Source organism: Falco biarmicus, chromosome 3 (assembly GCF_023638135.1).
Source record: "Falco biarmicus isolate bFalBia1 chromosome 3, bFalBia1.pri, whole genome shotgun sequence".
Classification (NCBI taxonomy): domain Eukaryota; kingdom Metazoa; phylum Chordata; class Aves; order Falconiformes; family Falconidae; genus Falco; species Falco biarmicus.
In genome coordinates this window covers 16,117,069-16,132,043 of record NC_079290.1, presented here as the reverse complement: position 1 = coordinate 16,132,043, position 14,975 = coordinate 16,117,069, and the positions used below count along the sequence as shown (strand labels likewise).

Sequence of the window (14,975 nt, the reverse complement as noted above, 5' to 3'; positions counted from 1 at the left end):
AAGCTAGATTGATCATGTTTCTTTTTTTCCAAATAATTATGGACTTGTTGCTAATGTAGGGCTTTTTTAAGTTTCTGATAGAAGTAAATAGTGAGGATGAACACTAGTTCTTTGTGGAAAATTGCCCTGCAGACTGGAGTTCTAATAATCTAATACAGAGCTAATAAAACCTGTACAGAAAAACAGAAGGGATGATACTGTGATATTATTTGTAAAGGCTGTGTGAGGCTCTGTGAAATACCTTGTATAAATAAGTACTTTCTCATTTTTAGAGCAGTTATAGGATGTGTTAAGTACATTGACTCTTTGTAATTATGGAGATATTTAAGGGAACTTTTTAAATTTGTGTGAAATGTAGAAAAAAATGGTTTTCATTTCCTTTTCAGCTGCATTTGGCATCTTACCTGAGTCTTTAGGCACTCTTTTTCCTCTCTGTCACTAAGCTTCTGATCTATCACGAACAGTGATGTATCATTACTTTGTGGGAAAAGAACTGTATCATGTCTGCTGGGAAGTCAAGTGCTGGTTACTGTTTTCTCTTTCAGGCACAGAAAAGGAATTTGATGAATAATTAGGGCAAAATGATTTTATTATAGCAATTTGCTCTATTGGCTTTTCTGCATATTTGGTCACCCTGTATTTCTACGTATTAACTTTTCCTGTGCTTTGAGAATGTACGTATGCATCATTCTTCACTGAGCTGTGTTCGTAAAAGTCACTTCTCACCTTATTGCTTATGTACCTTTGAACTTACCATATTTCTACTGTATATAATACTCCTTCCCAGCAAAGATAAACCTCTTAGAATTCTGCCCTGCATTCACATCTGATATTTTTGGGGTCTCAATGAGACTGAACTTCATTCAACATTGCATTGCACATCACAAAACTATTTGCTTCTGTGGAAATCAAAATAAAGTTAGTATAAAATGTTACCACGCTGATTCTGTAGCATTACAAGACTGCATCAAAATAGTTCTAAGTGACCACACACAGTGCAGGGAACCAGGAGAAGTAGCCAAATATTTGTAGCCTTTCAGTATTTCCTAGCAATATGCTAGGACACTAGCTTCTATTGTCTAAGAAGGAATTGTGTCACCTATTGAATAAAATTATGGTTTGCATTTGTTTATTGCTTGTCATGTAGAATTAGAGAGTATATTAATCTGCCCGTTGATGTAATTTTGGTGTTCTTTTGCGTACCACTGAAATGCAGCCACCTCTGGGGAGACGCAGGGCAGCTGTGAATAGCTTAGGGCATTGCAATAGTGTGGGAACCAAGTGAAGAACTGTGATTTAGTGGCAACCTGGATTTTTTAACAGTTACTGCTCAATAAGTTCTTTGAAATGGTGACTTTACTGCCAGTTGCAGCAGCTGCTGGACTCTTATACTCCCATAAGGAGAAAATTATTAATACCTAATTTCTTCTTCATGTTTTGTTGTTGTTGCTGCTTCAATAAAACAGCTGGCTATTTTTTGTTTGGTTTGTTTATAGATTTAAAGACATAATAACAATCAAATATTTAGGAAAATATATTATTCTTAGCTACTATGCTGACCCACGCTTGGTAGATACTTAATCTGTTTGCTACCTGCCAATACCCTTATGCAGTCAGTCTGTTGCTTCTCCTTTGGTGCAAGTTTCATCTCCCACTGTTCCCACAATGGCAGATTCTGCATGTTTCTCACAATGAAACCTTTCTTACTTCTTCTTCAGTTCACTGTGGTTGATGTCAACATTCATAAATTGCTCAATCTGCTAATCAACCTGAGCAGCTGGAAATTAATACACTGCGATAAAAGTCAATGGAGCGACATCATTTTCACCAAAAACATGCCTGAAGCAAAAGCTTCATAGTCTGACCCCTTGCAGTAAAAAGTTTCAACAAGCACAGTGTGTTGTGTAATAGACCATAAAACCAGTTAATTTCGATTTAATTTATACATATATAAAAATAAAGTAATTTGATCTACCTATTGTAAAAGAGAGGTATCCAAACGGCTAAACTCACCAAGGATTAGATTTTGGATGTTCTGCCATGGGGTGGAGCCCAGAGAATTGCAGCAGGTGCCTGTGCTCGCCTATTCAACACCAGGAAAGCTGGTGACAAGGAAGAAGATTCTGAAAAGCTAGGATGTCAAGAGGAGACCCACCTGAATGAACTTTTTTTTCTTTTTAAATATCCAATGAGGTTTTGAATATTCAGTGGAAAGGTGCAGCAATTTCAACAAGCCCTTTTCCACAGGACTTTACAGTCCATTCACCTGGACTCCCTCCAGAGAGCAGCACAACTTCCAAGCTGTAAATCCACCTTCCCTCATTCAAAAGAGTGAGTTTAATCAAGGTCTAACTCTTCACCAGAATATACCTGGGTGCAGTCTCATTCTCTGCAGAGTCCTGTTATTGCTAGAGAAAAATGCAAAGGTCTACATTAAAAAAATCAGACAGAAAATAGGAGTCCAGGACTTCAGTCTCTATGCAGCATTAATTAATAACCCTCAGCACATTAAAATATTCAGAAAAATATATTCCTACCACATCTATAAGGAAAGGAACTATAAGTATCTGAGTTTTATGGGTGAGGATACCAAGACATATTCTAGTTACATGTCTCACTTAGCAAAAAAATTCTATATCATAAGTAGCACTAAATCCTAGAAATACGTTGTAATTCTCAGTTCTGTTTCATAATACTGTCCTGTGTTAATAATTTTTAATAATTTTGTTTAAAGAAACATTTTCCGTGCATTTGTTGATTTTCAACATAACAGTACTACAGAAAAATTGTCTGCAATTAAAACAAACTAAAAATAAATGGTTTCTTATCAATTTCTAAATAAATTATAATATTCAGTATGAAACTCAAATAAGATGAGATAAACTTGATGCCTTTCACTTTGCATTGGTCCTAGTAGATGATGGGAACAGTTCAGTCGAAGCTCCAGATAATTAGATGTGAAGTCAGTCCATCCTCTTGTAAAGGAAGAAATCACCCCTGGCCAATTTAGAAGCCAAATGTTGCTGCAAGTAATCATTGTCTGATGCAAATCAAATGATAGTTATTGCTTAAATGTGCTGCATAAAATATGTATAAAGAACACACTTCACAAGCAGCATTGTTTTCATACATTCTCAACACATATGATGCATGAGCACCAGAAAAGCAGAAATAACAAGACTGTGAAGAAAACTATGTAACAGTAGATTATTATCACTTAAGGCTCTGGTCAGTTTTACAGCCTTATTACTCTGACAAATTCCTAACACAGTCGTGGTTTTTAAAAAAATAAAGAATTTCTAAAAAGAGGTGAGGAGGGCTTTTGAATATGTTAGTTCAGTTCAGCTGTAAAATGTATAGAAAATTAGTTTTACAGTCAGTGCCAGTGTCAGAAGGTTGTCCCAGGATTGCTGTCCCTCTTCTAGTGAGACAACCTTCTGCAGTAGGGAAGCTTAGCAAGGGAACGGAACCTAGTTTGCAGCTTCATAGTCTCCTCCAGCTACTGTGGGGTCTGTAGTAGAAAATTATGCTTTTGGGCAAAACACAGCATCCTAAAATTAAGAGTTCAGAGACAATTTCTTACCTAATGCATCTCACTGCATCTTTCTCCTCAGTGTAGGAAAAAGTACATTTGGTTATTGTATTTCCCAGCAGCAGTTAAATCAAAGGATGGGAGAAAAGAACCACAAATGGCTACTCAGCATTTTTATTCAATTTAATGGAGGAGGTAACTTTGCCAATTCTGTTTGTGTATTTTAAAACAAAGGCGATCAAATAATAAACTTTAATTTCCTATGCCTTCATTTTATTCCCCACAAAGCTGCTTTTGCAGTGAGCTTTCAGGGAGTTCTATGAAAGATTCCCACAGCTAGTTTCCTGATTAAATAGTGTAGAATTCTTCATGGATAGCTGATACCTTCCAAAGATTACCTTTGGGAAGAGTAAGTTGTTACTGGAGTAGCAACAGGGAGACAGTAGATTTATAAGGGGAAGACTCTAAGTAGGCTGCCTATGCATATTCCTCCACAGCCTTTGGCATCTAATATATATCCATTGGAAGGAATCCTGCTCCCACTGAACTCAGTGGGAATTTACCAGTTATTTCCACGGGGCTAACACTTTACCTAAGGAATTCTGGAATGCATGTAAGCCGTCACTCTTCAGGACACTGAGGGATCCCTAACTAGCAGAGGTGGGAAGGGAAATTTTTGTGTGCGCAGGTCATTTATGGTATGGTAGAACTCCAGGATCCATGCCCCAGCGCGAAGCCGCGCAGAGAGACTCCAGTCCTAGCAGGATTACAGCTTCTTACAGCAGTGCTCCAACTTGACAGACTCATTCATGTCTTCCCAGTCTCCAAAAGAGTTTATTTAAGACTCTTCCTGGCATTTCTGTGTATGCCGTGTCATCGTGCCCTCAAGGACTGTTCACTCCAGAATTTCTTACACCTTACCCTCATTTATCTAGGACTTGTTCTTTATGAAGACAGGATATTTGACTACATGGACCACTAGTTTGGCTTTGTAGGATCATTCTCATAAATGTTTCATCACTGTCACGTAGGAGATGCAGGAAGCATTTCTTAACCTCTGACACAAACCCAATGCAGCTATGTTCACAGGGAGTCACTGCTGGTGCTGGGATTCCATATTTCACTAATCTATATTAGATTTTCACATTTTTATCTAACCAACAGCCATCTCTGCTCATTCTCCAGCTCTTCAGCATGTCTCTTCTGCCAAGTACAGAGGCTGGATGGTTTTTCTCTTTTTTGACTTGCCTCGTGTCCAGGATGGATTTCATCTATGTATTCCTAACCCATATATCTGACAACTCTAGGTCATTCTCTGCTACCTCCCCATCCTCCCTGGTGCTCACAGCACCTCCTAATTTAGTAGTACCTTCATATTTAACAAATGTGGTGTGTGCTCCTTCTTCAAGATCATCAATAAAAATGTTGAATAATGCTGGGCCAAATTCCCATCCCTACAGCACTTTCCACAGCATGATGCATTGCTGTTTAAATTATACCACAGTGAGTGCTTCCTTGCATTGCACGTCCTCGCACGGAGGATGTGCTGTAGCGGAAAATCATGGATAAGAGCAGACCGGAATATTCTGATATCTTGGGCTTAGTTAAGTTGCATTTCAGAAGATTCCTTGTACCTTTGAAGCTTGAAATGCAGGTGTACAATATCTTAGTAGACAGAGGAGTCATATTAACGGGTTTGGCAGAGCTTGGGAAGTACAGATTCAGCCAACTCTTTGACTTTGGGAGAATGCCTAATGTTTTATTAGTGCTGCTGCTTCTTTTCAAGAGAACTCAGTGGTCGTTTGGGAGGTCTGATGAGAAATGTTTCATCAACAGAGTACTGGTGTTTCCAAGGAGGAAACTGAAAATCACTCTGTACCCCAAAATGTGATTGGTTTGTAAGTATATGCCAAGTTATTCTAACTTGTACCTCCAGTCATAAAAGGCATGAGGTATGAGGAGACTGTCAGGGTAATGACATCCCTTTCCTCCCTAGGCACTTCACTAACACATAAAGCTAAATAGCTGTTCCAAATAGTTGACTTTACCTGGGATTTCTCAGTAAGGTCAGCCTCTTGTCAGATAGCTGTTTTCTGAATTCACCCTAACAGAGGAACTTAATGACCTCTATTTACTTCAAGTAGAAATCCATCAAAGGGACAATTAGCTAATTTTAAACATAAATTGGCTCCCTGGTGAGAAGCAAGCTTATAAATAAACCATTTCATTTGTTCACTGAACTAGACTGTCATGCAAGTGAAATTGCTGACTCCAAAGCAGACAAGCGATTTGAAATGTTTACATGAATGACTTCAAATTGGCAAACTTTTCTTGCCTTAAGTGCCCTGAAAGAAGGACTTAGGGGAAGAGATGGGAAGCGGCTTCTTTCGCCGCTGCTGATGTGCAGGCAGTTTGCAGCCAGGTTCAGCCCTGCTGTACCTCCACCATCCACTGGAGCAAAGCAGCCCCCACTCTCTCCATCGGTGCTGTTAGTGGGTGCTAAATGCTGCAGACCCAGGTTCCCAGCTTTCCAGCTGGCACGCAAGTAACTTGGACCTGGGCACTGCACACGGAGGGAAGAGCAGGTTCATGCTCCCAATTAGACTATGTAGGGTTGCAAAGTGTTTGCAAGAAAGCTGATCGCTGGTTTGTTTTCTCTCTCTTGAGTGCTCCCATTGCCCTCGTACGAGCACCTTTAGTCTTCGCTGCAATCATTTTTCCAGTACAAAACAGTTTCCTGAAGGAGCAGAAGTGCTGGTTTCTGACAGAGTCACTGTGCCTCAGTTTCCTGAAGTGCATGGTGGGACTTAGAGCAAGGAAAAAATCCATATCTCAGGAGGCTGCCTTATGGCATACATGAAGGGCTTTCATTTTCTTTCCAAACCAGCATCCCTGAGAAGCAGCATGCGCACTGAGCATGTATTGCCAGTACTCATCGCCACAGTATTTCGGCAATACTAACTTTGTTTAAGGGGTGAATACATGGCAATAGCCTGAAGATACTTAAAAGATGACAAATGGGGCAACAGAGAAAATGGGAGACGTTGCAAGCCAGTTTCTAGTCCCATGAGATAGGGGGAGTGTGAAAATATCTGTTGAGACCCCATTTCTCAAGCAGAGAACAGGATGGAGCTTTCCTAGGCCAGATGGGGGGCTCAGGAGGGAAACTTTATAGCTGTCTTCACTCTGCTTGAATAGAGCTTTCCAGTTTACTGTGCAAAATGTTATCAGACCAGAGATTAATTGCTTCTAAAGGCAGCCAAGTAACTGCTAGAGGCAAGAGAAAGGGGAAGAAAGAAAAGATCCTTTAAGTAGAATTTAATGACCTTCTCCTGCACATTGTTCTGCTTTGCCAGATTAATATATAGACACTTGCATGAATGCAAGTGTGTGCTTGTGCAAGTGTGTGACTCTGCGTGTGTGGCGAGGTGGCACTTGCATACCCAGTTTGTCTCTAATGATGCTGATTATCTTTGCTCAGAGGAACATGCCATTATTAAATCAACAAATCTCATCTAAACTAATCTGAAAACAAGAGATACAACGGTTTCCACAGCTGGGAAACAAAAGTCATAGAATCATTTAGGTTGGAAAAGACCTTTAATATCATTGAGTCCAACTGTTAACCTAAAGCCTCTCTATTCTGAGGCAGATTATCAATGTTCAGTGGACTTTTGGGACCTTCATCATTCTTTGAAACAGGTGGCAGTAAAGTTCAAATTGTGACACTTCGCTTTGTTCTTTCACACCTGCTAAGTGGTAGGAAGGTCTGTTTATGCTGAAGATTTCTCCCAGAAATATAACCTTGATGGGATTTTTATGGGGCCATAGCTGACACCCCAATGCATTTCGGTGTGATTTAGTAAACTCGTGACTCAATCTATTTCAAAGCACCGAAGTGTCAGATCATTTTCAGCTGTGAACACTGAAGTCTTTCTGGTAATCACACAGGAGGAGAAGCCACTAGGAAAACTCAATACGCAATTTTTGCCCCAGAAAGGTCAAACATGAGTTCTTACTTAGTTGTCTACCATCTCATTAACTACCCATAAACATTCTTTATTATATATATATATATATTTATTTTTCTTAATCCACAAAAGTGCGTCCTGGGGAGAAGGAAGTCTGAGGAACATCTGTCCTAACATTGCTGGAATATTGACAGGTTAGAATTTTCTTTCCTTGAACCTTTGTACAATCAGAGTTGATAAATGCCATAACTGAAATTAACAGTCATTCTTCAGAAGTTACAGATGAGGCAGAAGAAACCAGTAATACAATTAGTTCAGTCCTTATCCAACTCACACCAACATATACCAGTCCTGCAGTTAGTGGAGTTACTTCCAATTACAAACCATGTACAGACACAATTAAACACAAGAAACATTGATTTTTTTCCCCGCCCTCCCTCCCTCCCTCCCTCCCTCCACTTAATCTCAATTTTGAGGACAGAACAAGTCTGTTACAAAAAAAGAGGCTAAGAATAGACCATGAAGTATGTTTGGTAGAAGAGGACTCATGCTCCCAGCATTTTGCGGAGAACCACAGCTGTGGGTCAGCACACATTCCCATAAAATGGTTATCAGATGCAAGCATGCAGTTTCCCAGCAGTACTCTGTGGTTCAGTTAGCAGCTAGCAATTCTCACCACACAGCTGAAGTCATTTCCCTGGGTTTGCCCCAGTTTTTTAAACAAAATGAAACACGCCACAAATTCTGGAAAGCTGAGAAGATAAGTCATGAAGCCAATGCTCAATCTGGGAAAACTAAGAGAGGGAGAAATAATTTAAGGTATGCACATAAGGCATATAGCCACATTCTGTCTTTTAGTGTATCTTCATTGCAACAAAAGAAAAAGTTGTTTTCATTTATTTTTTCAAAGGCAGACCACACACCACCTTCTTTCCAGCTTGCAAATTTTATCTCTTATTCCCACTCTGTGGGAAGGAATAAATGAGATATTCATATCAAATCACAGGCTAGGGTCAAAGCAAGGATCATTGATGCGATGTTCCCAGCGTTTAGAATCATCCCTGGTTTCAGTGGAAAGAAAACCTGTCTCTCTTCTGTTTCTTTTTGCTGGCTGATTTGATCATGCCTTTAAAGGGTAACACTTCAAGAGTGCTGCATGAAGATGACTGCCAGCTATATCATGTGGCTGTCTTGGACCCTTCCCAGGAGGTTAGATCTGAACTGAAATCAAATGCAAGTCCTTTCAAACTTACTTTGAGAAGATATTGTGTTGTCTAGATGGAAAACCAACCAGCTGGATCAACTAGTTCAGCTTATAAAGATGGGAAAAAATTACAAAGGTTTTTCAAAATTCTGGTTGCAGTATGATTGAAGATACCCATTGCTTTCTTGCAAAGAGGTCATGCTGCTTTGGGCATTCACTGGCATAGCCACTTCCAGTAAGTGGCCATGCTGGGAACACTAAACCTACAATTTCTGCTATGTTACCTTCCAGAGGAGCTCTTTAGTCTATTCTTAGGATGGGGTTGAAGAGGAAGGATAGTGTCAGTAGTGTGAATTAACTGAGTTACTGAGGCAAGAAAAGTGGGAAAAGGAAGGAAGCTTGTTGAATTTTGGCAACAGAGATGGCTTATTCTTCCCGCTCATCTTCCCCAACTGTATCGCTGGTCAACAAAGACAGAACAGCATCCCTGGAAGCCAATTCAGGGCACCTAAATCAGACACCTGCTCCTCAGAATCACCTTTGAGAAGAATCTCTGCTTTTATCCATTGACTATAGAGAGGAAAAAAGGCAGATCCATCTGGAGATGTCAATGCCTCTTGACTCCTAGTGTCACCTGAGGCAAAGTCACATGAAAACGCTAGAGGAGAAGACCACTCACACAGGTCCTTCTGTTCTTCCAGGTGCATCCTGTGCTTCACTCATCAATGCATGCAGATTCCACTCACAGTTGGACCACAAGGCCCGTTACTGAGCTGCAGCATTCAGTTTCATTTGCCAGATTTACCCTCCAGACCATTGCAGGATACGGATATTCTAGATGTCAGTATTTTATTTCTTGATGGATGTATTATTATTAACTTTCATAGCATAGTTCAAGATACAAAGAAATCACAGTCCTTGAATTTGAAGATCATACATGAAGGTTGTGTGACCTGATAATAAAAAAAAAGGAATTATTTTTATGATCTGAGAAAATATTTACGTATGATAAAATATTAAAAAATAAGAAAGTCTGATTTAAAAATAAGAGAAAAAAAGAAACAGGGGTTTAGGAAGTACAAATCTCACTCTCTAATCCCAACCTCAGCTCTGCTTTGTGACCACAGGCACTCATGTACTTCCCTCATTTCCTAAAGAGATTCAGTAATAGTTTTTATTACTATCTAGCTCCTAGGTAACATTTTTATCCACCAATCTCAAATTACTTTACTAACTAAGCAACATCATGTTTTTGTTGTCCAGATTTGGGGCAGAGTCTGCACAAGGAGAAAGAAAAAGACTTGTCCAACCTTCCCAGCAGATCAGGTTGGAACAGGACACCCTTCTCCTACATTTCAGGTTATTCCTGTACCTGCTAAGCCCCACTTTGCCCATTGGTTTCTTATCCACAGTGGATTCTGAACTAAATTAATTAAAGTTTGAGGAGCCTACTGGTCCTGAGTTGAAATAAGCGACGTATACTAAGTGCATGATAAATATTTTATGCATTGTCTCCACAAGACACCAAAGACTATTATATCATTGGTCAAATTACAAGTAAGAATTTGCTTGACAGGCAAAAGAAAATGTTGTTTTGTGACTATTTTGTATAGCTGGGCAGAAAATGGATTTTCAAACCAAAGGGGAAAAAGATAAAACCCAGAACCTTACAGAGTTCTTTTACAGAACAATATGTAAAAAAATGTATTTATTTCAGGTTAATGAAAACCTTTTATTCTGATAAACTGAAAATACTATCTCATTGGCAGACCTTTAATATGTCCTTTTAAAATGAGAAAATCTACTTTTCCCATATGCTTTTCTCCTGATTTTAAAAGACATATAATAAAAATCAGGAAGATTTCCAAATTATTCTTTCATTATAGACAAAAATTAGTTTCCCAACTCTTTTCTTCTCCACTCTTCCCATTTTAGATGGTTCTTGCTGTCACCACAGAGATGAAATAAGCATACAGTGTATTTCTGCCACCTGGGTCACTTGCTGATGAGGCCTTCACACAATTCTGCAATCGTGTTGCTGATTGGGAGGATTTACCATTTGTCCTTATACTCAGTGACAGTGAGAGGATACAAGTCCAAAACAAAACTGAAAAAAAGCGTGTGACAGAAATGCGGCCCGTGGGGAGGCTGGCCTAGGTGCTTGCATTCAGCTCCACCCTTCCCACAGAAGTCAAGAGCTAAACACTGTCCAATGGCCACATCTTCTGAAGCACGTTGCTCATTCCCACCAGGAAATTTTGTCCCAGTGTAATCTGATGGTTCATAAAATTGATCAGAGATTTCTGGACAGACAGCAAGCTGTTTAAAAGGCTGTGGTCCATCTGATTCAGCTGCTGTATAACTGTAAATACCTACTTCTCCAGCACACAGATCAACTATCTTATGGGTAGGCATGAAGGAAGCCCTTTCACTGGGTACCAGACGTGGTGTTACACCATTGCTATGAAGCTTTGTCCATCCAACTCCCTTCCCAAGCAAATTCATGTGCAGCAGAAGACTCAAGATATTCATTCCTTGAGAAGCTTAGTTCATCTCAAAGCTCACACATCCCTGTCCAACAGTTCTGAGAGTCCCAGACAGGAAAACACAGCAGATTTACAGCTCTTTAGGCTTGCAGTGAGCATAGTTAGGCTGCTTCAAAGCTCTCTGGAGAATTTTACTTAAATACCACTTTTCTAGTGTTTCTGAAAATCCTGCAAAACATCATAGCAGTAGAAGAAAAGCTAACTAAAATATCCAGTGATGAAACTTTTTCTACTGTTTCTGTTTCAAAAAGCATGAGATGATTAATTTAGCTACAAAGAAAACCTACTACTATCATAAATGTAGATGTTTACTCTGTAGTATGTGCTTTCAACCTGTCTAAATACTTCAGATCTGCCCTTTTACAACAGTTCCTGTATTATTGCTTCTATCTCTTCTGTACTTTTCAGTAAGTACCCTAACTTTTCTTATCAGTGTATTGTAATGATTTACTTAGCTCTAGTTAATAAGCTACTTCTGTTTATATTTGTATTTCAGGATTTTTCACTAATTTAGTTGCTGTTTAACGCTAAAAGTTACAAGTCGATCCAAGTATATGAATGTGGTTTATTTGACCTTGATATCAATGTCAGTGTAGCACTGATTAAAGAGTTATCAGAAGTAAGCTAAATGGGGGCTTTATGGAGCAGAATGCTTGATGGAAGGGCATTCTTCTAATACAAATTTATTGGAATTTCCTTCCAGATCTGCTAAAGCAAAACTGCTACAATGGGAACATCCAGGGGTTTTAGATGAAAATTCATACATTTGGACAAAAATGATAATGGACAAATCCCACCTGCCTAATTGTTCAACTGTTACGCATGTATATGTACATCAACTGGTTATCAAGTTTGTGTGTAGTGTATATCTCATTTTCAGTGTGTTATGCCAAATCGCAGGTGGAAGAGGGCAAAATACAATGAAGCCTTGAGATATTATAATAAATCTCATATTTTCCTGTGGCTGACTTCTGACATTCAAATATTTGAATTTGACATCCCTGCCATGGCTTTCCATTGGCATTTCCCAGTTTTATCTTCTTGGACAAGCTATTAGGATGCTGAATCAGAAGAGAGATGTCAACACTGTAAGCCACGTAGGCCAGAAGGTGTAAGTTCCCATTTGCCACAAACTGGAGATCTGTAGTACCGAGCTACTCTGAGCTTTTTTCCCATGGGGTGCCCTGGCTAAGTGTCTGTAGTGCGCTATCACTCTTACATGTGATGGCTGCAAAAAAGCTTATAGGCAAAAGTGAAGTGGTAAAAGAAAACTGAATTAAAAGCAGTCATTCAAGGTGGAAAAGAACTAATATAGCCTGGCTTTCAACAGCCCTTTCTGATAGCTAGCAAGTTATGTTTGCCTTTCCCTCGATGGAGACATCAGAAGAATGTTCCTTTTTTATGCAACTGCTTACTTTTCTGAAGCTGTTTGGTATTTAACATTGCTTGGGATTTCTACTTCATGAGATTTTCTTGAAATTAGACAAAGACCTCAAACGTTATTAGGAAAGGTCAGACGGATAAATAGGCACACGCACACACAGAGAGTATGATCAAACAAGCCTCATTTCCTTACAAGCCTGAGGTAAAAATAACATTTTGAAATTTCCACTGCCAGAGTTTTGAGCACTTCTCGTTACAGGATCAGGAATGAACCTTGGCACTGCTGACTAGAGTCATTTATTGTAGACAGTAGAATTATTGTTTACCCTCCAACAAATTGTTTCCCCCTTCTTCGGGGCCTCATATGAGAAGTGGGCAAATTGCTTAAGAGCAGAAATCTAAATCCCACCATGGCTACCAGATTCTCTCAACCTTCTGAGGCATACCAAAGGACTCGTAGATGAGGAATAATTGATGTGTCATGCTTAATCTATTCTTTGTGTGTGGATATGTGTCAGCACGTTGCAGTTTCCCTACATCATCGACCCATCGATTGAGGAAAATTCACCTACCACAAGTTCAGAGAGAGAATGCTTGTCTGGGCATGACAGCAGCACAGAAACCTTCTGCAAGATGATCTACAAAGAACTGACTGGTGGGAGAAGATGAATACAGAACAGTTAGTGCCTCATAGTAAAGGAAGTGAGGGCTCACAGTGCAATGCACAGATAGCAACACTGCTGCTAACACAAAAAAAAGGGACAACCTTTTTCACACGTATGGTACTTTCAAGATTACAGCCTGTGTAACTGTGTAAAAACAAAGCCTACAGCGGTGTTTCCTTCGAACAAGAAGGTAACACTAAAAGAAAAGCACGAGCATACCTCTTACTTGTTACTCCATGTAACACTCTTCTCCACCCCTGAGATCCATCATCCCCATTACATTTGTTCTCCTTCCCTGGAGCAGAGAGCCTCCAAGATGAAATGAAGGACTCTCTGACTTGGCAGCTGCCTTGGGAAAGGAGGGATTTACACAAGGGCAGGATCACCTCTCTCTGGCCTGAGCCCTTCCTCGCACTGTAGTCCTGCCTCTTATTTCTGAAAAATACTTCTCTGTCCCCCTCCTACTAGCTACACATTAACTTAGCCAGGGAAGGTGGCAACTATAGAGAGAGACACAAATAGGTCATGAATAAGCATCCAGCTATTTGACAGCAGGATGCAGTGGTTGCAATGACATCAGAAATGACATGCTAAACTTATCCAGCTGAATTCAAGCTGGAAGTTGTAGCCTGTGTCTCGCAATGGGGAAACATGAATTTAGCACAGGCAAAGTGTGTGCTCACTGCAGAGAACAGAGAGAAAAAGCTCCCTTGCATAAATCATCCTCGGGCAATATTTTTGCCAGAAAAGTACTATTGAGACATATCTGAAAAGGTATGTTGCTACAATTCAGCTGAACAATAGTTGAATTGTAATGGTAACTGTTCAGATGAAGGCCTAAAAAAATATAAATCAGCAAGTTTATGGACGGCCCAAATTAGTGCATATGCTGATGAAACTGAAGTAATCCAAGAATATTTGTAAAACCTCAGGCAAGGAGATGCCTGATGTCTCCTCAGAAAAAGCAATGAGCTTTTCTTCATATATCACTGACCTAACAATGAACTCAAATCTTGCAGAAAGCAGTTTGCACCTCATTGATGAATTCCCCTGTGTTTGACAACTCTGTAAGAAAACCAGCTGATGAAGCAGATGCAAGAGGCCTGATTATTTCTAGCACCATACATCAGAAAACTAACTTTATGCTTGTTTCAAGTTGTTGTTCTAATAGAAGAATAAACTCTTTCAAAGCATGAAGTGATGCCTCTTGAAACTTCGCCAAAAGGATTTTGTGACTTACTGAAAAAAAAAAGGGGTGAGTTATAAAATAGTGATAAACTGCATTGAAAACTGCTAGTTGGGGCTTATAGTCACAAAATTGACTCACCTTGGCTAACGGAAAAGATGACAGAAAATCTCTCAGACTTGGAATCAGGCTGGCCATTTCTAGAGGCCAGATAAAATTACTATAGCCATGTGACAGCCAGTAATTATAGCTTTTAATAATTTTTTACTAAAAAATCAGAAAATTCAGTAAAAAAAACCTGTGCAGCAGAAAGAATTAGGAGAATTTGCAGGAAACTTGGGTTGTCAATGATTGAAACTTGGTTTGTCAGTGATTGACAATCTATTAATTTTTTTTTTAAAAAAAGGGAAGTTCCCCAAGAATATGCAGGCTGAATTCAAAAGGGAAGATCATGACAACACTTCAGAAAATTAAACTGGTGAAACTCT

At 39.4% G+C, this 14,975-nt stretch overlaps 1 long non-coding RNA gene across 1 annotated transcript; it reads right to left on the bottom strand.

Annotated features, from left to right (window-relative positions):
* Positions 1-9,537: 9,537 nt before the first annotated feature.
* Positions 9,538-13,704, bottom strand: LOC130146847 (uncharacterized). The gene is made up of 2 exons (XR_008821034.1): positions 13,521-13,704; positions 9,538-9,660 (listed from the first exon to the last, which is right to left on the bottom strand). It is a non-coding gene; the product is annotated as an uncharacterized LOC130146847 (long non-coding RNA).
* Positions 13,705-14,975: the final 1,271 nt, after the last annotated feature.